This window comes from Acinonyx jubatus, chromosome A1 (genome assembly GCF_027475565.1).
Source record: "Acinonyx jubatus isolate Ajub_Pintada_27869175 chromosome A1, VMU_Ajub_asm_v1.0, whole genome shotgun sequence".
NCBI classification, from domain to species: domain Eukaryota; kingdom Metazoa; phylum Chordata; class Mammalia; order Carnivora; family Felidae; genus Acinonyx; species Acinonyx jubatus.
Genome location: NC_069380.1, coordinates 54,269,867 through 54,292,583, shown reverse-complemented (window position 1 = coordinate 54,292,583; position 22,717 = coordinate 54,269,867). Strand labels below are relative to the sequence as shown.

Genomic DNA, 22,717 nt, shown 5'->3' with positions numbered 1-22,717 from the left:
CCTTCAAATATTTTTATTTTCCACTTAGGGTTAAAATATCAAGATATAGTGTTATATATGTTTGAAGCTTTAGTAAAAATACCAATTCAATAAATACTTATTTTGCATTTAAAATAACTTAGGTTTGCAAAATAAATAAATAAAAGAAGGAAATATATGAGATAAGCCCCACACCTACCCCATAGATAATTTCTGCATAGAGATCAATTCTCAAACTTGTCTCAGGGTGGTGAAGCCTAAGGAGAACACAGAGGTTCTACTGAAAGGAGAAGACAGACAGTGGAGTTCAAGGATACTGTTGGCAGGTGGCACTTACAGACAATGCATCAGAGGGAGGGAACTGTATGAGACTGGGGTTCCCCAAGGATCTTTGAGCAAGCACTGCTTTCCTCATTTTCAGGGTGAAATTTCGCAAGGCCAAACAGAAAGCAGCTGCTACAGAATGAAGAAGGCACATGGAGCTGCAGACTTTGACACTGTGATCCATGTAAGAGAGACTTCGATAAAAACTCAACATTCTTTTGAGACAAGAGACTGGTCACATCTTAAAACCAACGACCACATCACATGGTAAGGACTTCTCTAAACCTGACCCCCAAAACAAAGACTAATTTGAAGCCTCAAAATGGTCAAGAAAAGCTGCCATAGATTAACTCCTTTTTAGAACAAAAGTAAACTTTTTAAAGAAAGACAACATAGTTCAAATCCAGGTATTAGAAATAACAAAGAACTTGGTGCTACAGTTCAGAGGTAGAGCACTTGATTATAGAAATAGTAAAGGGCTTGAAAAAACTATCATAAATGTATTTAAGGACTTAATAGTAGCAGATGGTACTAAAAAATAAAGATGAGGACTCATAGGGGAAAAATAAAAGTGATAAAAAGAGCCAAATGAAGAAGTCTGTAAGTCAAATGTACAGGGAAATGAAATGAACATTTTATTGGATGTGTTTATTAGGAGATTGGATACTGAAGAAAAAAAAAACAGTGAACATGAACAATTTAGCAATAGAAGCTATTCAAATGGAAACTCAAAGGGAAAAACAAGTCATAAAATGCTAGAATTTTCATGAGTTATAGAAAAATATCAGGGATTATGAGAAAGTTTCTAGTGCTATAGTAAGTATCAGGAATCTTTACAGAGACAATGGGGCTAAAAACTGAAGAAGTAGTGGTTTTAAATTTAACAGATTCATTCAAAATGTAATGATGCATATTACAACCTTTAAAGCAAACACTAAAAGTATAATAATTATAATGAAAAAAATTTGAAAATGGTGGAAGCAAGTGATACCTTTAAAAAGTAGGTAAAATTTTTCCATATCCTTGAGAACCAAGAAGTGAGTTGTTGGGTCACATGGTAGTTCATTTTCAGTTTTTTAAAAATGTTTATTTATTTCTGAGAGAGTAAGGATGTGCACATGCGCACGGGGCGAGGGACAGAGAGAGAGGGAGAGAGAGAATCCAAGCTGGCTCCATGCTTTAATCCCAGAGCAAACACAATGCTTGATCCCATGAACTGTGAGATAGTGACCTGAGCCAAAATCAAGAGTCAGATGCTTGACCCACTGACCCGCCCAGTGCCCCAATATGGTACTTCTATTTTTAATTTTTAAAGGAATATTCATCCTGCTTCTCATAGTGACTATGCCAGTTTACATTCCTGGCAACAGTATACAAGAGTTGTTTTTTTCTCCACATCCTTGACAGTACTTGCTATCTTTTGTCTTTTTGATAATAGTTACCTAAGGTATGAGGTAATATATCATTGTGGTTTTGATTTATATTTTCTTGATGATTAGTGATGTTGAGCACTTTTTCATGTACCTGTTCTCTATTTGTATGTCTTCTTTGGAAAAAATGTCTATTCAAGGCCTTACCCATTTTTTATTGGGTTATTTGCTTTTTTGCTATTGAGTTATAGGAGTTTCTTATGTATTTTGGATATTAACCTCTTATCAGATTTATGCTTTGAAAATGTTTTCTCCCATTCCAGTGATTGTCTTTTCATTCTGTTGATTATTTCCTTTGCTGTACAGAAGATTTTTGATTTGAGGTAGCCTCGCCTGTATATTTTTGCTTTTCTTGCACGTGCTTTTGATGCCATGTCCAAAAAATCATTGCCAATACTAAAATGAAGAAGTTTTCCCCTATGTTCCCTTCCAGGAATTTTATAGTTTCAGGTCTTTATTTAGGTTCTATATCATTTTTTACTTGATTTTTGTGTATTAGGTAAGATAAAGGTCCCATTTCATTCTTTTGCAAGTAGGTATTCAGTTTTCCCAACACAATTTGTTGAAGGCACTATCATTTCTGCATTGTATATTCTTGGCCCCCTTGTTGAAGATCAGTTGACTGTTTATGTGTGGCTTTATTTATGGGCTCTCTATTGTGTTCTATTGATCTAAATGTCTGCAGGTACCATAGTGTCATGATTACTATAGCTTTGGAATATATTTTGAAATCAGGAAGTATGATGCCTGCAGCTTTGTTCTTCTTTCTATAATAATGGTTCTATAATAAGTAAAAATTTTTTTTCTATTTCTGTGAAAAAATGCCATTAGGATTTTGATAGGGATAGCACGTGTTCCCCCATCTTAAAAATAAAAAAAAGTTAAGCTGAAAAGTAAAAGATGGAAAAGAGAAAATGCAGTTTTAAAAAAACACCTAAAACAATCTGAAAATAAATATAAAAATGGTCTATGTAAACACAAACATATCACTAATTACATTTACAAATGAACTACATAATCCAGTAGGGGAAGTAATTATCATACTTAAAGGAGATTTAAAAAAGAGTACAATTGTATGCCAACTACAGGAAACACAGCACACACACACACATACACACACACACTCACAGATAGGTTGAAAGTAAAAGAAAGGAAAATACACCATGAAATCTTAATCAAAGGAAGATTTTTGTGGCTCTTTTTAATTTAAGAAACAATAGGTTTCACCACAAGGTAGAAATAGTAACATTTCATAATGATAAATGAGCCATTTGAACAGGAAGACATAAAAATCATAAACGCATATGTGCCCAATTAGAGAGCCTCAATATACATGAAGCAAAATCAGACAGTACTACAAAGAAAAAGAGCCAAACCCGCAATCGTATTTATCATTCATCTCTGGATTTTACCATTCATCCCTGGGAAATTGAAATAAAATACAAAACCTAAGAAGGATGCTATTGAATGACACTATCCATCATTTTGACTTAATTTTCATGTTCAAAACACTATACCCAAAACTATTATTTATAAAGTTTGTAAATTGAACATGTTTCACCAAGATAATTCACAAACTGGACCATAAAACAAATCTCAATGAAATTGAAAATATTGAAATATTACAGAGCACTTTTTTTTACCATGACAAAAATGATTAGGAATCAATACAAATATGTATAAGCTACAATGTTTATATTTATAATAAAGTTACAATAAATACGTGTGTGTGTGTGTGTGTGTGTGTATCTTTTGTATTTGTATATCTTTTTGTACATATAATTATTTGTATATCTTTTATGTATATATAAATTCCCTTTCCTTTGAAACTCCCTTCCATTATGTTTCACTTTTGTATAAATATATATAGGAAAGATATATTTTTTATAATTAAAGCCGACATATGCCTGGTAGAAATAAGGAGCCTAATTTTGATATACAGTTCACCTGTGAACAACACAGGCATGAACTGCATGGGTCCACTTATGCACAGATGTTTTTTGACAAATACACTATGGTACCGTAAAGGTATTTTTCCTTCCTTATGATTTGAATAACAATTCATTTTCTCTAGCTTACATTATTGTAAAAATATAGTATGTAACACATATTATGTACAAAATATGTGTTAACTAAGTGTCTGTGTTGTCAGAAAGGTTTCTGGTCAACAGTAGGCTGTTACCAGTTAAGTTTTGGGAGAGTCAAAAGTTATACCCACATTTTAACTATGTGGAGGGTCAGCACCCCTAGCCCTCACATTGTTCAAGGGTTATCTGTAACAAACTATAGGTTTTAAACACATATTTAATTTTTTAAAATGCCGTCATATATGGACAGTTCCAGTGTTAATAAGTAGGCTTCAATGCTTCAGCCAGTGGTTTTCAGACAGAACTCTGGACCAGACACAGCACTTCACCTGGGGACCGATTAGAAATGCAAATACTTGGTACCGATCCTAGAAATACTGGATTAGAAACTCAGGGTTTAGACCTAGCACATGGTATCTTATCCAGCTCTCCAGATGACTGTGGTACACACATAAGTTTGAAAACCGTTGGTTTTAAGGCATCTCAGTTATGTCCTGTCAGAGTTACATGCTCAAAGTTGTCATGGGTGGTAAAAGGTGATTTTGCCACATTACCATTTCCTAAGCAATCTTTTAAAAAGCAGACAAATGAAAAGGCAAATTCAAATATATACACCTCTCCAAATTCATCAAGTTGTTTACATTAAATATGTATGGTTTTTTGATTGTCAGTCATACCTCAATAAAGTAGTCTCTTATTTTTATTTATTTATTTTAAGCCAACAAACAAATAAAACAAAGACAGTTACTGTTGAAACTGTCTCACATTTCCAGTTTGGTAATCTTAAGTAACCGAAGTGCAATAGACATTAGCTTCTCAGAAAAATCCTCCAAAAATTTGAATTGTTCAGAAATCAAAAATACAATTTGAAAAACACTTCAAGTCTGCATCCCTATGGAGCTACTTGATCATTTGCTAAAAATTTAAAAACCAAATAATTCCACTAACGTATTAATTTCTCAAACAGTGCCTTTGGTGGTGTTTGAACATTTTTGAACATTTGACTCAACTGAATAGTTAATTCAGCCTGGATCTTCAAACCAGTTTTATAGAAGCATTTTGGCATATGACACAGCAGCTATGAGAGGAAGAATGCCAGCATTTTCAAATGCCCTCATTAAAATCCTAAGCTTTTTGAATTATTCTTTTTTTCTTTTTGTTTCACAAATTTATGAAGTTTAATTCAAACTCTGAATTTCTGAAGTACAAACATCCATACTAATTAAAATTCAGTCACAATAGACAAGCTTAATTGGGACCAAAAAGCTCCTGAGAAAATTACAGTAGTTTATTTCAAGTCTGAGTGTTTCAAGGACTTCTTTGTTATGCCAAGATCCAGTTATGAAGATTTCTCTTGTCCTTTCACAATTCCCTCACAACAAATTTTACTTTCTACATAGTTTCATAAATGAGTAACTGGAATACCACATCTAGTTCTCAAAGCTTAGTAACGATGAGCAAAATTGCTTTCGTTTATGTTGTGCTGCGTAGATGGTACAATAGAAATAAAAGAAAGCCATGTGTTAATTATAATCATAGTGTAAGGATCATCTTACACATATAGGGATATTAGAGGCAAAGGTTTTTGACAGTTTTATCCTGTCAGCACAGTCGTTGAAGTACTGTTACAATATTCCCTATAAACTAACTTGGCAATCATGCCTCTTTCATGTGTAAATTGGCAATCAGTTGAGACTAAAATCAAAATTATAGATTTTAAATTGTTTGTAAGTTTCTAATTTTACTACAAATCAGGAGCATGAAAATCTGAACCCTTTAAAATAATGATACTTATTTATATGTCAATTTTTTATGATAGCTAGGTCATAATAATAAATACCCCAACATGATAAATATCGCAAACATGGCAGACATTTATTTCTTAGTTGTGTAACAGTCCTGTGTGGTTTTCCTGATTAGCATGTAGCTCTCCTTTATGGTGTGAGTCAAAAGTCTAAGTCTTTTAAACCATTTGACTCTCTCATCCTCCAGGTCTAGCAGGAATCCAGCTAGAATAAAGAGAGACAGTCTGGGAAGGAAAATACTCACTAAGCTTTGTCTTGAAATAGAAACCATCATTTATTGTAACACTGTCTAGAAGGCAGTCAGATGGGTCTATATAAATCAAGGGAGGTTGGGAAATGTAGAATAGGTGTATGCTGAAGAAGAAAAAAAAATGAGGTTTTGGTAAACTAGTAGCAGCCTTTGCTGCATTCATTTATAAATAATTTGATATTAATACTTTTCAATAGCTTAATTTATAGAGGCAAACTAAAATGGTACTATCATAGTTCAAATTTCACCCACAGCAAAAGCATCTGAATGATTTAAGTGATGACAAAAGATAAAAAGTTAAAAGAAATTTTACAAAAACATACCGAAATCACAAACCTAAATCATAGGATTGTGTGTCTATGTTTCTGTATGTATTAACACATGATGTCCATGATACTTAGCTGTGGTGGATAAGGAAAAATATTGCTATGTATCTGTACTTGAATGTAATTTGGATATTGTCTTTAATAAGATATGGCTATCTGCTTCCACTGTTTCAATTATCAGTAAAATACAGACACAAAGTATATTCAAAAGAAGCATAAGTTTGAAACATTCCAAATATGCAACCTTGGTTAAGCTGCTTACTAAATTTGTGGCTTACTAATTGTGTGACTTTGGGCAAGTTTTTAATCCCTTTCAGATCAAGTCTCAGTTTTAAAAGGGCAAACTTTCTGCTTTGAAGATTTTGAGGATTACATGAAATAATGCATGACAACTATCTGACTCACAGAAGGCAATCCATACATAGTAACTACTATTTTTATGCCTCTCAAATCTTCAGTCCTATCTCTCTCTTTTGAACTTGTGGTCTATTTTCCAACTTCTTACTAGATACTTCTATTCTTTTTAAGTTTATTTATTTATTTATTTGGAGAGAGAGAGAGAGAGAGAGAGAGAGAGAGAGAGAATGCAAATGGGGGAAGGGCAGAGAGAGAGAGGGAGAGAGAAATCCCAAGCAGGCTCTTGCTGTCAGTGAAGAGCCCAACGCAGCGCTCAATCTAACCAATCGAGAGATCATGACCTGAGTCAAAATCAAGAGTTTAACCTCTTAACCAACTGAGCCACCCAGGAGCCCCAAGATACTCCTATTTTTATTTTCCTACTTTATTTCCCCACAAGCTAAAAGCATTGCTGTCTACTAACTTTCATCCAGATCCAGGGGAACATATTTAGGATGCATCTCCACCTCTATCATATTGTCCCTAGTACAGCCTCATTTTATCTCACGTATAATATTGAGTAACAAAATAGTGTCTGTCCTTGCTCTATTGTTCCTACTTTTCTTTAAGAAAAATCCTATTTTCTTTTTTTAATTTTTTTACTGTTTATTTTTAAGAGAGAGAGAGAGAGAGAGAGAGCATGAGTGGGGGAGGGAAAGAGAGAGGGGGAGACACAGAATCTAGAGCAGACTCCAGTCTCTGAGCTGTCAGCACAGAGCCCGACACAGGGCTGGAACTCATGAACCATGAGATTATGACCTGAGCCAAAATCAGACACTCAACCAACTAAGCTACCCAGGTACCCCCCAAAAAAGCTATTTTCTAATCCTTCAAGTTCATCTTGCAGCTTAAGTGAATTCTCAAATCTTTACCATGATTTTTAAGACCCTTCATAAATGTACCCTATCAAAACCTTTTCAACTTTATTTCCTGTCATTCCTTTCGCCTGACCTATACATGTAATCTTTTTTTCCCTATCCATGTTATCTTAAACTCTAGCTACACATTTGCCTGAAAAAAAATTCTTCTCTTTTTTAAAAAAAGTTTATTTATGTATTCTGAGAGAGACAGAGAGAGCAAGCATGATTGGGGGAGGGGCAGAGAAAGAGGGAGAGAGAAAATCCAAGCAGGCTCCACATTATCAGAGCAAAGCTCGATGTGGGGCTCGAACTCCTAAACCACATGAATTGAGCCAAGATCAAGAGTCAGACACTTAACTGACTGAGCCACCTGGGTGCCCCCAAACCATTCTTTGCTTTAGTCTGTGCATCCATCCATCCTGAAACATCTGCTTAGAATGCATTTCCTTAGTTTCTCTGTCTTCCTATGTTATGTAACTACTCTAAGGCTCCTTTAAGACTAAGTTTAATTTTAATACAGCAGCTTAATTTTTTGGGACACCTCATGCATATATATTCCTTCTAGAAAAGGTCAGAATTAGCCCCCATACTTGAGAATAACTTTTAAAAAAATATTTTTAACATTTATTTACTTTTGAGAGACAGAGCATGAACAGGGGAGAGGCAGAAAGAGAAGACACAGAATCCGAAGCAGGCTCCAGGCTCTGAGCTGTCAGCACAGGGCCCAATGCAGGGCTCGAGCCCACAAACTGTGAAATCATGAACAGACTGAACCACCCAGTCACCCTGAGAATAACTTTCAGGTAAAGGGCATGTTATCTCTTCCTTTTACTTCCAACTACTGTTTTCAAATGCTTTCAATTCAGTCTCTCACAAGACAGATCACACATTAGACTAAGTGTAGGCATCTCTCTAATAAAGCCTTTGCTAAATGAGAGAAAGTCCCAGGTTGGAGCCCATATTTAGCATTATGAATCAACCAGATCTGGGACTTTGGTTATTATGCTATTAAACTTTTACTATTAAATAGACCAAACACCCTATTAGCTTTTGAAGTTTGCATTTCTCAGTGTGAACAATCTCCCTCCCTCTCTCTCTCTCTCTCTCTCTCTCTCTCTCTCTCTCTCTCTCTCTCGTGTGTGTGTGTGTGTCCTAGAGTTGCTGAAAGGTTTTTTCCCTATTCTTTCATTGGTACCTTGTAATATCTCTGAGATGATGTCTTTTTTTTCAGTTGTTTTTCTTTGGTTCAGTTTGTTCTTATCTCATATCTTTTTTTTTTTTTACTTGTACATTACAGTCAGGAGTTGTTTTTTTAAAAATTTTTTTAACGTTTATTCATTTTTGAGAGATAGAGAGACAGAGCATGAGTGGGGAAGGGGAAGAGAGAGGGAGACACAGAATCCGAAGCAGGCTCCAGGCTCTGAGCTGTCAGCACAGAGCCCGACACAGGGCTTGAACTCAGGAACTATGAGATCATAACCTGAGCTGAAGTCGGACGTTCAACCAACTGAGCCACCCAGATGCCCCTACAGTCAGGAGTTTTTATATCAAATTAGGTGAGTTTCTTTCACATATCTAGTTTCATATTTAATTTTTTTCATTAAAGGCAGAAAGGATGTGTCATTTACCTCTCTTTGACAGGTCCTCTCCATACCTGTCCCCTGCCAGCAGGAAGTTCTATTTTTTCATACCTAAAATTATTGACTGGCACTTTTTTAATTCTTACAGTAATTTTGCGTGAAAATAATTGTTTTTTATTGTTCATAAAAAGTTTTGCAGGCTTTTTTATGCCAGCAGTAACATATTGGGTGGAGTGAGGTAAGGAGTTGGGATGGTGAATTTATTTTCTTTAAGAGCCTTCCATTTTGGAGTTGCAGTGAAGTTCAGCTCTTTAATAAATGGTACTTTTGTGTGTGTGTGTGTGTGTGTGTGTGTGTGTGTGTGTGTGTGTGTGTGCTGGTGAGTGGGGGGGCTGGTCATTGTGCCTTCTGCTTGTGATTCAATGATACTGTCTTGTTTTCAAAGGTTTATGAACTTGAACAGCATGATTACTTCTCCCTTTTCACCACCAAACCCCTCTCTTTTTCCTCCTTGTTTCTGGATGTGCTTCTGTATATTGTTTCCTCTGGAGTTGTGTACTTTTCACACCCTTTCTTTTTGATGCACCAGATCAGATCCATTCTCAGCGTCCTTACCTAGGGCAGGATACTGCCTCTGGGGGTAGTTTTATTTACATTTCACCACTCTTAGGGGTTCCTTTATACAACCTTCTCTTTTGTAGACTTCTTAAAATTTGCTACTCTTCATAAATGGGATCCACACTTGCGTCTGCTATTTTCAAGTGTTGGTTTCCCCAGTTACATGTAAATTGAATTTTAGTGTTCTCTGTTTTTTGATTATCTTGTAGGATGTGTGAAGCAGTTTGATATAAAGTTGTCAACATTTTCTTACACATACATACAAGTCTTCAGCCAATGTATCTTTAAGTAGTTGAAAGTCAATAGAATTAAATATATGACCCTGACCAAATATTTTTAATTAATCGGTCCCATAATAAAAGACACCTCAGTGAAGACTAGGAAGAAATACAAAGAGTAAAATCTATTCTGGGAGTAAAGATAAGAACTTACATTGTTGTAAATAAATTCTTAGTGGTTATTCAGGGAGGTAAAGATTTCATATGAGGAAATTATAGTAAATCTGAGAGCAATGAAAAAAGAACGGAACGGCTCATTTTTAATGATACATTTATTCACTTAATACTAAAAAATCATTATTTTGTCCTTTTAAAGTATATTTTTTTTAAAAATTACATACAATATAACAAAGGTTGTCATTTACAGATTTTCAATTACTTTAAGCCATAAATTTAGTTACTTGGAGGTTAACAAATCTACCTTGAATTGTATTCTTATCTCTTAAATTAAAAAGGTAACACATTTTATATTATATGCATCTAAGAAGTGCTATAATGATTCCTCTTATTTTTCTTTTCTCCTTCTATCCTTTTCTTCTTTCTCCCCCAAATCTTTAATTTTTGAATCATATTTGCATCTCTCCCAATGAAAACACAAAAAGCAATTATTTTAGAAATAGGAAAAATGATTTTGCATTAATATGGGGTTGCTACTAAAGGTATTCTCATAATCTTTGTTTTTATACTTATCCTGTCTGAAAGGGAAAAAAATGGATTTAGTAAACATAAAAACCTGGAAAATATAGCTTATTGAATGTGACTATTACCTAGATATACTGATTATGTGCTTAATTCACACTTCAAGGAGCATATTAAGGACCATGATTTTGGAAAGCTTGCTCTTTAGGAGTTCTATACTTAAAGATTCAGCAAGCTCCATAGAAACATAACATCTATCTTTCCATGCTACATTAAAACCAAGAAATTGAGAAAAAACAGAAATTGAAGGTCATCTTTTTATATTTCAAACAATAGTCTGAAATTCACTTTACCAAGTATCAGAAGTGCTTATATTTCACAACAATGTGCTTTGGACAATCATTGCAGGAGAGATGTATTTGTTCATATTTTCAATTGGCAGACTGTATTTAACAAACATTGATTGAGTGCAAATCACTGGACCAGGTGACAGAAGTGTATGTATGTGTTGGTGGGAGTGATGATAAGTATATAACTAATAGAGAAAAAGTAAAATGTCTTTTTCCATTTAGCAGGGGGAAGAAGACAAATAACACAGAATGTGGTGTCATTGGCTGGGCAGTTTGCCAGTGTCTGGATAGATTGGATGATTTTTATATCAACATTCCGTTAGTTTTATGGAAATTGTTGTTCTTAAGATGTTTTTCTAAGCAATGAGCATGATTAGACAATTAATTATAGTGGTGTAAAAACTTCAATTCTTCTAAAGAAATATTAATTAAATCTCTAATCCCAAGAAATTTTCTTCTGATCAAATTAGAAAACAAAACAAAACAAGACCAAAGAAAGCCATGATATGTCTGAGCAGGAGTATGAAGAAACAATTTTTTACATATTTTAGTGATGCATAACAAATTTGGGAAGCCTCAAAAAAATTTGTGATGTATTGTAAGGAAGAAAAATATTTTTATAATCTAAGTCAGTTATAATGCTCATCGTTATATGGATATCTGCATCTGTCAAGAGACAATATCTTAATATATAGAAAAATCTATATGCATAAAATGCGACTTTTGATGTCCAAAAAATATTTCAGTAATTTAAGGTGTACTCAATGCTATATGATGCAGACATTTAAAAATGAATTTAAGTATCAGTCCTATCATAGGAAATATATAAATTGACATAGGAAAATATGGGAACTATACCAAATGCTACCATTGGCAAAGAAAGCTTTATGAGCCTTGTTTATAAAATTTCTGTACTTTCTATATTTCAAAATTGTGATCATATTACAGATGAGGTTGAAATTTCAATTTTTTTTTCAACTCTGGGAGCATTGGGGTATGATCTGGGGTATGATCAACATTGGCTCTCACCATTGCACCACATACATTTCCACGTGAACAGTCACATTTCCTTGTGAATATGTTTTCATTGTGAACATCCGTGTGGGAATAGAGGTGCCGACCATCCCAGTCAGCATTGCATGTTTTCCCTGTGAACCTCTCATGTGTGGTTCTTTTGCAGATTAGCCTGGTCATTCTGATAATTTTCTATTGCTTCTTTATTTCTATAAATGCTTTAAACATGGCAGTTATATAATCACAACATAATTTCATTGTCAAAATTTCTTGGGAGTATTGAAGATTCAGTTTCTAATTTTTTTTACTCAGGTGACTTTTCTCTGCAGTTGTTTTACAATGGTTTTATGTTTGGGTCCTTTTTTTTTGACTCATATAAATTACCGAAGGACTTGTGCAAAGGATCTTTTTCTTCAAAAGTTTTGCTTTACTTCTGTAAGACACTACTTGCTATCAACCTAGAATGGCTTTTTGCATGAATAATTGGTGTGCTGCTACTAAATACTAGGGAGTCTTATTTTCCTCTTCTTCCTTCCTTCCTCTATCCTGTCTTCCTTTACTCTCTTCTTTTTTCCTTTCTTCATTTTCTTTCTTTCTTTTTACTTTTATCATCAATATATTTAGTTGCTGTGTTTTTTGTTTTTGTTTTTGTTTTGCTTGCAGTTGATTTTCTTTGCCTAACCCATGTTCTCCATGAAATTCTAGCTTTAGCTGGAGGATATATTTCCAAGTGCATATGTTGTGCAGGTCTAGTGCCTTGCCTTCTGAATGCTGGCCAGCTTTTCACACACAAAGCTCTGTATTCTCCGTATCACCATGTACACTTAACATACCCTGGGCTTTAGTACTAGCTTTTCACTGTGGAATCATCCATACTCCTTTTCACCTTGTGATTTATCAAAAATACCTGTGAATGCAAATTGATTTTACTTATGTTTATTATATTCCCCGTCGAAACCTTTATTTCTACTGAAGGTTTTCAGACTTTCTAATCTGCCATTTTGTAGGAAGTGGGATCCAAAGTTTTCATTAATATATAACTTTTGTATTGCTTGACTTTCTCAAGGAAGTATATTTTGTATTCTGAGAAAGTATTGTCTTCTATTTTTTTAAGTTTATTTATTAATTTTAAAAGAGAGAGAGAGAGAGGCAGAGAATCCCAAGCAGGCTCTACACTGTCAGTGCAGAGCCTAAGGAGGGTCTCAGACTCACAAACCATGAGATCATGGCCAGAGCCGAAGTCAGATGCTTACTAACTGAGCCACCCAGGTGCTCCTGAAAAAATGGTATCTTCTACATACTAATCTATAGAATAAAATACACATTTTCTAATGTGACATACAGGTGGTCGTTGTTATTTTCATTATAAATACTATATTTTTTAGAAGAGTTTAATATTTATAATTTACCTTATACCTCCTGCTTCCCAGGTTACTTAGGCTCTGGTACTACCCAACAGGTCAGACTCCGGTTAACTAGTTTCTCCTGAGGGCAGACCTTGTTAAATACCGAGAGCTCTTTTGTATTTCAAAATGGTTCCTTTTCTCCTCTACATACAGGAAGCAGGGGGTACTTTTCTCTCAGAGTCTTACTCTGGGAATCTATCTGGTTGAGCTCCTGGAGGTCATTCCCACAGTACTGTGGGAGTCTTCTTAAGACTGTGTCCCCCTGGAGTTTTCAACTCTGAGTTGTCCTCACTGTCCTCCTCTAGCAGGAGGACAGTTACAGCTCTGGTTTTCTCCTGTGCTGGTTCCTGCAGTGGTTTCCACTCCTGAGTCTGCTCTGGTAAGATGAAACCCCCGGATTCTCCTGTCTGTTTCTCCAATCTTGGGGGCAGCAGTTTGCCCTGTATCTTCCCATATAAAGCTTTTCAAGCAGTGGCCCATGACGGATTATCCTTTCTTATCTCCCTCACTTTAAATTCTCCCCATTCCCCTTTCATCCTGAATGTCAGCAATATTGGACTACAATTTATTTTAAAATGCCCTAAGTGCTTTCGGAACACAGCTTGAAAATGACCCCTTCATAATATCTTTTCTGAATTGCTAAGATGCTGAGGCAACATATTCTGAGTTCTATGGGGAAATTTTTATTTTTCATTAATTATTTTTGGAAGAGCACAGTAACATATTATTCATTATATTATGCATTTACCTAGTCATTAAAATAGTGTCTTCCTATCTGTATTTATGTATAGCTGTGTATCTTTATATCTTTGTATATTTGGGAAGTTAGCTTTATAGAAAGACAACAGCACCAAGAAAGTCGGGATAGTTGTATGAGCAGCAACTGAAGATAATCTTGTTAGTGCAATTGAATATTATATTTAACTTGGAGATTTACTGGAGTCCTGCATAAGGCAGAAAATAATAAATAGAAAAAATTCCTGTTAGCTTCTTATAGTTAATCCTATAAGTCTTTTTAGAGGAAAAAATTGGACTAATACTAGTATTAAGAGGAACGTATCATATGAATCCTTTTCTCAGGGTCATTGTATCTGACAATAGACTACATCCTTAACAGTGAAGCTAAAGCTATTTTTTTTTTATTGAGGTAAAGTTGAGATGTATAAGTTTCAGGTGTACATGATTCAGTATTTTTAAATTATTATTTTTTTAATGTTTATTTATTTTTGAGAGAGAGAGAGAGAGAGCATGAGCAGGAGAGGGGCAGAGAGAGGGTGACACAGAATCTGAAGCAGGCTCTAGGTTCTGATCTGTCACCACAGAGACCAACATGGGGCTTGAACCCATGAACTGTGAGATTACCTGAGCCAAAGTCAGATGCTTACCTGACTGAGCCACCCAGGCACCCCCACATGATTCAATATTTGTATACACTGAAAAATCATCACCAATAAGTGTAGTTACCATCTAGCATCAAAGTTATAAAAACATTTTTCTTGTGCGAAGAAGAGCTTTTAAAATTTACTCTCCTAGCTAGTTTTAAATATGTAATATAATATTATTGACTATAGTCACCAGGCTGTACATTACATCCCCATGACTTATTTATTTTATAATTGAAAGTCTATACCTCTTGATCCCCTTGACTCATTTTCCAAAAGCACCCCAAACCCCTCACCCCAGTCCCAGCAACCACCACTCTGTTCTCTGCATCTTTGAATATGATTTTGGTTTTGTCTTATTAGTTTGTTTTGTTTTTTAGAGTCCACATATAAGTGAAATCATATGGTACTTGTCTTTCTCTGCCTGACATATTTCCTTAGCATAATATCCTCAAGGTCCATGTGTATTCACAAATGGCAAGATTTCATTCTTTTTGCGGCTGAGTAGTATTCCACTGTATATATTTACCACATCTTCTTTATCCATTCATCTATCAGAGGACACTTAGGTTGTTTCCGTGTCTCGGATATTATAAATAATGTTGCAATGAGCATAAGAGTGCATATATCTTTTCAAATTAGTGTTTTTGTTTTCTTTGGATAAATACTCAGAAGTGGCATTGCTAGATCATATGACAGTTCTCCTGTAAATGTTTTTCAGGAACCTCGATACTGTTTTCCACAGTGACTGCAACAATTTATATTTCACTAACACTGTATGAGCTTTCCATTTTCTCCACATCCTTGCCCATACTTGTTATTTCTTTTCTTTTTGATAATAGCCATTTTAACAGCTGTGAGGTAATATCTCATTGTGGTTTTGATTTGCATTTCCCTAATGATTAGTGATGTTGAGCATCTTTTCACTTGCCTGTTGGCCATCTGTATGTCTTCTTTGAAAAACTATCTTTCAGATCCTCTGCTCAATTTTCATTTGGATTGTTTGTATTTTGCTGGTGACTTATATGAGTTCTTTTTGTATTTGGGATATTAGCCCCTTATCAGATACACGATTGGGCTTCAGATAAGCTCCTTTCTGGAGGGTACCTGTGAGCAATAGTGAAACCAAGGGAGACAACAAAGATGACAGCCTTCATCTGTGTTCTCTGAGAACACCTCCATAGCCTCTAGATGCTCCAAAGAGTAAATAGGACTTTTTTTCCGGAAAGACTAGGGATATGTTTCAGTCTGCAAGCTATGAAGTGCCCTGGGATAGTAGCCTGCCAAGAACAGTCTCTCTGTTTCAGTCCCTTAGGACCCAGAAATGCACCCCCAACCCGACCACCAGAGCCATGTGATCAATAGGTGTCCCCTGTTGTGGACTGCAAGCATCTGCCAAAGCAGTGGGAGAGCACAGGGCCAGGATGCACCAGCAGCTGACTTTAGTGAGGAAGGGAAGATATTTCTATTTTAAATGTGCAGCAATTAAAAAAAAAATCTATATCAGATCATGATAGGTTTGGATTTGTTTTTTAGAAGAGTTTTAAACTTTCTCTAGAAAACAGGTATGTCCTTGGTAATCAAATTTAAAATATAAAGAAAATAGCTTAAAACCTACAACAATGAATTTTTACCACGGTCCACTGACTACCAAATATAATCTTGAAAATGGAGCTTTTGGCGGGGACTCAAAAGCAGTTAGCTCAACATCATGTCCCCTGGCAAATGAGCCATGTATGGTTTCTAGTCCAAACAAGAAGATAGAAAAGCTGTCATTCTATTTTTTGAATTGAAGAAATTGATTGTATTTCACTTCAGATTGCCAACCATGTGATAGAGTTTGTCTATAGAAGTAGCTTACACGGGGGTCAAATTTCATTATATCAGTCAGTTTTGCATTGTACAGAAGGCTGAGATAAACAATTTATCCCCAGAGTTCTGTCCCATGACTCATGGGAAATATTTCTGAATAGATAAATTATATTATCAATTGTCAGCTGATATTATCAACTGACTTCTTAATCATCAAGATTATCATTATGATGACTCCTGATTTTCTACACAGTGGGGGATGTGCACACATGTTTGTGAATAAATCCTATATCCCCTTTAAAAATAGACTGCACAATAATTGAATGAGTTAGACCAACACGTTACTTGTTAGTACCTCTGTAATTTTAAATAAATGTTGTCTTATATAAGAACATCAACTTGAGAAATAAATCAAGGTATTTCATTGCTAAGAGGAGCTGTGTCTGGTAAGTGACATTATAGCTCTTATATTAAGCTGGTTTCTTAAAGTAAGAAAATATTTGTGTAATCCCCAAGTTTCCTGTACTGTGTGAATTAAATTGTGTCCTGGATTTTTTGTAGGTTTTTAAATTTATTTTGAGAGAGAGAGCAAGAACAGGAACAGAGGAGGAGAAGAGAGAGAGGGAGAGAGAGAATCCCAACCAGGCTTGATGCTCAGTGCAGAGCCCGACATGGGGCTCTATCCCATGACCGTGAGGTCATGACCTGAGCCCAAATTAAGAGTCAGATGCTTAATCAACTGAGTCACATAGTCACCCCTGTGTCCTAGAAATTTTTATGTATTCCATTATTTTCAGAATTTCATCTTATTTTTGGTTTTATTATGGTTGTGTTTTTCTTCTAATTTTTATAGACTAGGCATTCTTACTTGCTAGATTCAGACTGAAGATTTTTTTCCTTCTGACTTGATCAAACTTCAAAATCTATAAATTATTCTAATTGCAGAAGACCTCAAATCAACTTTCAAAGAACCAAAAAACTAAATAAAACAGTTTTCACTAAACTTTTTTATTTTAACAAATGTGTGTTACTTGCCCTTTTTTCTCATGATAGAAATTGCAAGAATTGCAGTGTGTTTTCCCCATGCCAAACAAAATATTGTTAGTCATATGGTTGTGAAGCCATGATATAGATCCAAATCCACAACAACAAATAAATAGTAAATATTATTGCTTTATAATGCAACATGTAAGCTTTGAATATACAGAGTCTCCCTGGCATCTGATAGTAAGAGATAATAGATGTGTCAAGTATATAGCCTTCTGGAATGTAGGAATGGCTGATGAAGAGGGCAGTTGAATGAAGATAGAAACAAACCTTCTTCAGTGAATTCTTTTTTCAAAAAATGTTAAGTGTTCTGTGTTTTTCTTTTTCTTTCAATAATTACCAGCACAAGTGAATTTTCATATGTTAACAGCACTTACATTCATTTTATGTACCCCAACTGGAACAGAGATGGGCCACTTAATCAGTGCTATCAGAGGCATACAAATGTCTTCATTTTTGGAGACTGTGTGTTTAAAACTGTCTCTAGTGCATAGCTGCTTCCTTTATTTCTATCAGTGTTCTTTTTACTAAGAAAATATGTTGAATTATTCAATATCTCAAAAATCAAAAGCATTTTGCTTCATGATTTGAGCTAACTATCAATTGAGCTTTTCTAAGTCAGTAAACCAATGAAAATAATTTCATCACTTGGGATAATTTAGAACCAGTAAAAAAAAAAAAAAAAAAAAAGAACCAGTACAAATTATCAACAGCAACAGAACACCTAATTTCTAATATGACACTATTTTATAGTCAAAAGAAACCATGCGTTCTCTATCCTACAAATTCAAAGTTTCAGGGAAAGAAATAACTTGCAAGGATCCAATCAATATGGAAGGGTATACACAACATTTATTACTACATTTTTAAAATGTGGTGACTCTCATCTGAATATTATACTTAATTATAATACTTAACATTTTACATGGTAATTAAAAAATTAGTCATAATGTTTTTTGCAAAAACCTATTGATATCAACTGTACAAAGAATTCCCAAATATAAGTTAACTCTAAACACTTATGTTAGTCTTCATCCAAGAATTCATGAACATTTCATAAACTGCTGGAAGGAATTTCAATATGATCAAGATCAAAGTATTTGATAAAGCTTAAAAGTCCCTTGAGCTGACTGATACATGCACTTTAATATCTGAACTGATTCATTTGCAATGCTTTAATACAGTTTTTTAATAAATGAAATTAAAACGTATGTCAATTGTGAAGTGATGCTGATTGGCAACTCTTGTGCTTGATTAGATAGCTGTAGGGCATTCGAACTGAATCCCTAGATTTCAGTCTCCCTGCTTTGCAAGTCACTACATGCAGATTTGAATAATGTTGATCATAGTGCTATTCCTATATCATATTTAAAATAAATATTTTAAGAAAAAGTCCTTTCACTTCCTTTGAATTTTTTTCAAAATTCTTATTAATTGCTGGTTAATGTTTAATATACTCCTAAATCACATCTTGTACTGAAGGGAAAAAAACAAAATTATTTTTTCTGGCCCATATTAAAGTTTTATATGAAAGAAATATATTGTGTTTTTTGTATTTCCAAATGCCCTAGCCTTTAAATTCATTTGATTCAGATACTTTATTTACAAACATTTTTATTCTGAAATTGTTTACCAGTGCAATTTTTCACTTTTATTTATCTATTGTAAACATGCTTTGATAATTAGTGTTTTTATGAATACCTTACAAAATATTTTATTTAAAAGGCATGGCATAGCTCATGCCAATTAAACCTTTTAGAATTGGGTCATTCTGAGGTTATTCAATATTTCAAGTAACTCAAATGTAATAGCTTAATGAACCTCCTTATTATCTTCAAAGGCTTAAAAACCAATATAGCTTTAAAATATGTAATCTGCTCTGAGCAAGACTGCATGTAATTTTCCTTAAAATTACATTTTTTAATGGATTTAGATAGCAGAATACATTGCTTAATGGCTGGCTTCAGTAGGGTATTCCAAAGAGTCTTAAAAATCTGGACATTTATTATAATTATTTATTTATGAATTGCTGAGTGTATTCTTTGGTTAACATTACATTAATTGAATCTATGTTTTGTAGTGGTTTTAGAGCTTAGTAATACTGCATTGTATGTCTCATTGATCTCCCTTATAAATATTAAAGCAAATGAACTCTTTCCAGTTTGTTAACATAAATAATGTATCTCTGCAGCCTGGAAACTTACTGGAAATTTCTTGCATTTTAAGTAAGGCATTTCTAAACTTGAATACTCAGAGAAAGACAGAGGCCCATTTTCTGATTCAATGTCTTAACCCAATAAATAACCACTAATGAACTTAGTAACTTTGAAAAATGAAAATAATGAGTTTTTTTACTTACATGTCTACTTTTATCACAACAATTTGAACTTAAATTTGCATATGCAATTTTAATATCAGTTTTAGAAAGGGCATAACAGAAATTCATTGACTTTAGACTACTCCTATTGCATATGTGGCTAATGAACATTCAGAAATTCTAATATGGTGACTTTGAGAAAACACAGAAGTATTCATCAATATGCATAGCAGTCCATTAAATTAACCTTGTGAAGATACAGGATGCTAATGTGCTCAGTGGCAAAATGGGCAAGCATTCTTTCAATCTGAATTATAAAAGCCAAAGGTCATACTATAAGGCAGGTTTTCCTTGATAAATTTCTGGTTGAAAGGTAGTGTGATGTATATAATCCCAATCATTCCTTAGATAAAATGTCCCAATGGTAAAGAACTTTGAATCCTAGTATTATATGACCTTTAGTAAACAATTTAAATGTTCCAGATTTGTCTTTTGGAAAGTGGAACACATTTAATGTCTCCTTAGATCTTCTTAGGATTCTGAAGAATTCTAATTTTAGACACTGGAAGCTCATTCAAGATGAGGCAATTAGAAATAAAGTAAAGAAAAAAACAACAATGAAGGAAGTAAAGCTGTTAAGAAAAGAAGAGAGATTAGTGAAATGAAACATTGGAAAAGGTAAATGACAAGGGAAGAAACACACTTCCCCCTTTGTGAAGAAGCAATCCAAAGCAAGCAGACCTGTATGAGGTGTTTGCTGGGACTCCACGGCCCAGAGGCAGCAGCACAAAGGACGAGGTCTGGAGCACACTGGTCACCACCGCCTCTGTCAGAAACATCACAAAATTGAACACTTGAAGTCGGGATAGAAAGCCAGAGGGAAAAAAATATGCTGGTTATGTATATATGTGACAAAGCCAAACAAATAACTATCCTTCTTAACCATTCAGAAAAAAAAAAAAAAACCCACATCCCAAAAAGGTAAAAGATAAAAATTGAATTTCACATTATACATAAATTGACCCTATATATTTAAAGTATAGTTGATGTTATACTTTATGTAGAATGCTACCTCCATTTTATTTCACTAAACCAAACTGAAATAGCCACCACCCACACCATGACTTCATGAGGTTGAATTTTGAATGCTCTATTTCCTTGTAAAATCAGACTTTTTAATGATGTCTTCATCTCCAACTTTTATTCTAACAGATCCATTTACATTACTTCCTAAATGTGATTAGATTCTCTAGAATTTGGAAGAATTTAAGTTCATAATTACATATTAGATAAATTGAAGGATGTTGACTAAGCATCTTTTAAATTTTTTTTTAAGTTTATTATATTTATTTGGAGAGAACAGGGAGAGATAGCAAGAGAGCAGGGGAGTGGCAGAGAGAGGGAGAGAGAGAATCCTGTCAGTGTGGAGCCCTACCCCCAGGTCTCGAACTCACTAACCCTGAAATCACGACCTGAGCTGAAACCAAGAGTTGACGCTTAACCAATGAGCCACCCAGGTACCCTTAAATACCTTTGTAAAAAATAAAAACATGATGGAACTAAGTATGTGTAAGTTGCTTAGTTGAACCAGGTAAATGTCTCTTCCTCAGTAGTAAAATCACCTTTCATTAGAATGAGTTTATATTTGGATAATCCCCGTAAGATCTTTCATGTTGATAGGGTAAAAATTCAGGGAAATATTACTACAATAAAAATGCAAGATATCACTTTTGAAAATTTCTGTAAGTAAGACACTAGTTTTTGTTTGTTTCTTTATTTTCCATACATTTATAACCTGTTTTTTGTTTGTTTTGTTTTAAGACTGTCAATGTGACCTAGTCCAACAACAGATGTAGCTACTCTAGGAAAGTGTCTATAATTCGGGCATTTAACTGGGTAAGGTAACTTCAGTTAGGATTCCTTGAAAGTCAGATTTATGTATATGGTAGATAAATTGATGTTTATTGCTTAACTATCTTATACTGATTGATTTTTGATACATAATATCTCTAGGAAGATAATCCCAACAAACTGTAATCTTTAAGGTACTGTAACTTTATTTATGCCAGTAGTAAAACTATTTACTTTATGGAGAAATATTATAATATCAGAAACAAACCATAATTATCAGACATGATGAACATGGTAGGATGATGTACAAAATTTTTAGAAAGAAGAAAGCATAGAATCTTTATACTTGAATTAGCACTTTCTTTCCAAAACCTTTTTGCCTTATGCCTACTTCTCAAATCTTCTTATATAGCTTCTGCTCCATGTTAATTTAGCTACCCTGTGCTCATTTGCATCTTTTACTTTTCAAGCACAGATTTAAATCTATATCTATATATCGCATATGAAAGTACTTAAGTCTAAGATGGGAAGAGGTTAAAACCTTGACTTTTACAAGTCAAGCGATCCAATTTTGACTCAGGAAGCAATGAAGACTCTTAAAATATTTGATTTTTTTAAAAAGACATCTTCAATAAATATTCAGTTGTAATCAGCCACCCTTCTAATTTGTTAAGTCAGAAAACCATTACAGTTTCCCCTTTAAAGTCATTCTTTTTTTTCACATATTTACCTAATTACCATTTACAAAGCGCATAACATTCTTATAAGTCTGATTCACATTTGAAAGAGATGAAGTGGTTATAACTTCACAATAAAAATCAGTCCTGATAATTACAGTATTCAGCCTGGATACATGGGTATTCATGCATAGCTGGTGAATAATTGTGGACAATTCGAGAGTTTATAGAATTTACAAAGACTTACTAATGCAAAAAAAAAATCAGGAAATAGGAAGCCACGCTATTT

At 34.2% G+C, this 22,717-nt stretch overlaps 2 long non-coding RNA genes across 4 annotated transcripts in view; one reads left to right on the top strand and one right to left on the bottom strand.

The window, feature by feature from the left end:
• The window catches only part of LOC106969595 (uncharacterized), a 56,352-nt gene that overhangs the window by 9,272 nt on the left and 24,363 nt on the right, over window positions 1-22,717 (bottom strand). Inside the window, exons 3-4 of one of the 3 annotated variants that reach the window (XR_008296156.1) lie at window positions 20,642-20,726; window positions 8,662-20,532 (exon numbers count right to left, since the gene is read on the bottom strand). This is a non-coding gene — a long non-coding RNA (uncharacterized LOC106969595). Of the gene's footprint in view, window positions 1-8,661; window positions 20,727-22,717 lie in introns of those variants that run through there. The other 2 variants (XR_008296159.1, XR_001429371.3) reach the window with 2 other exon arrangements.
• LOC128314473 (uncharacterized) overlaps window positions 1-22,717 on the top strand; it is a 30,130-nt gene that overhangs the window by 512 nt on the left and 6,901 nt on the right. The window contains exon 2 of the long non-coding RNA XR_008296162.1: window positions 401-570. This is a non-coding gene — a long non-coding RNA (uncharacterized LOC128314473). The remainder of the gene's footprint in view (window positions 1-400; window positions 571-22,717) is intronic.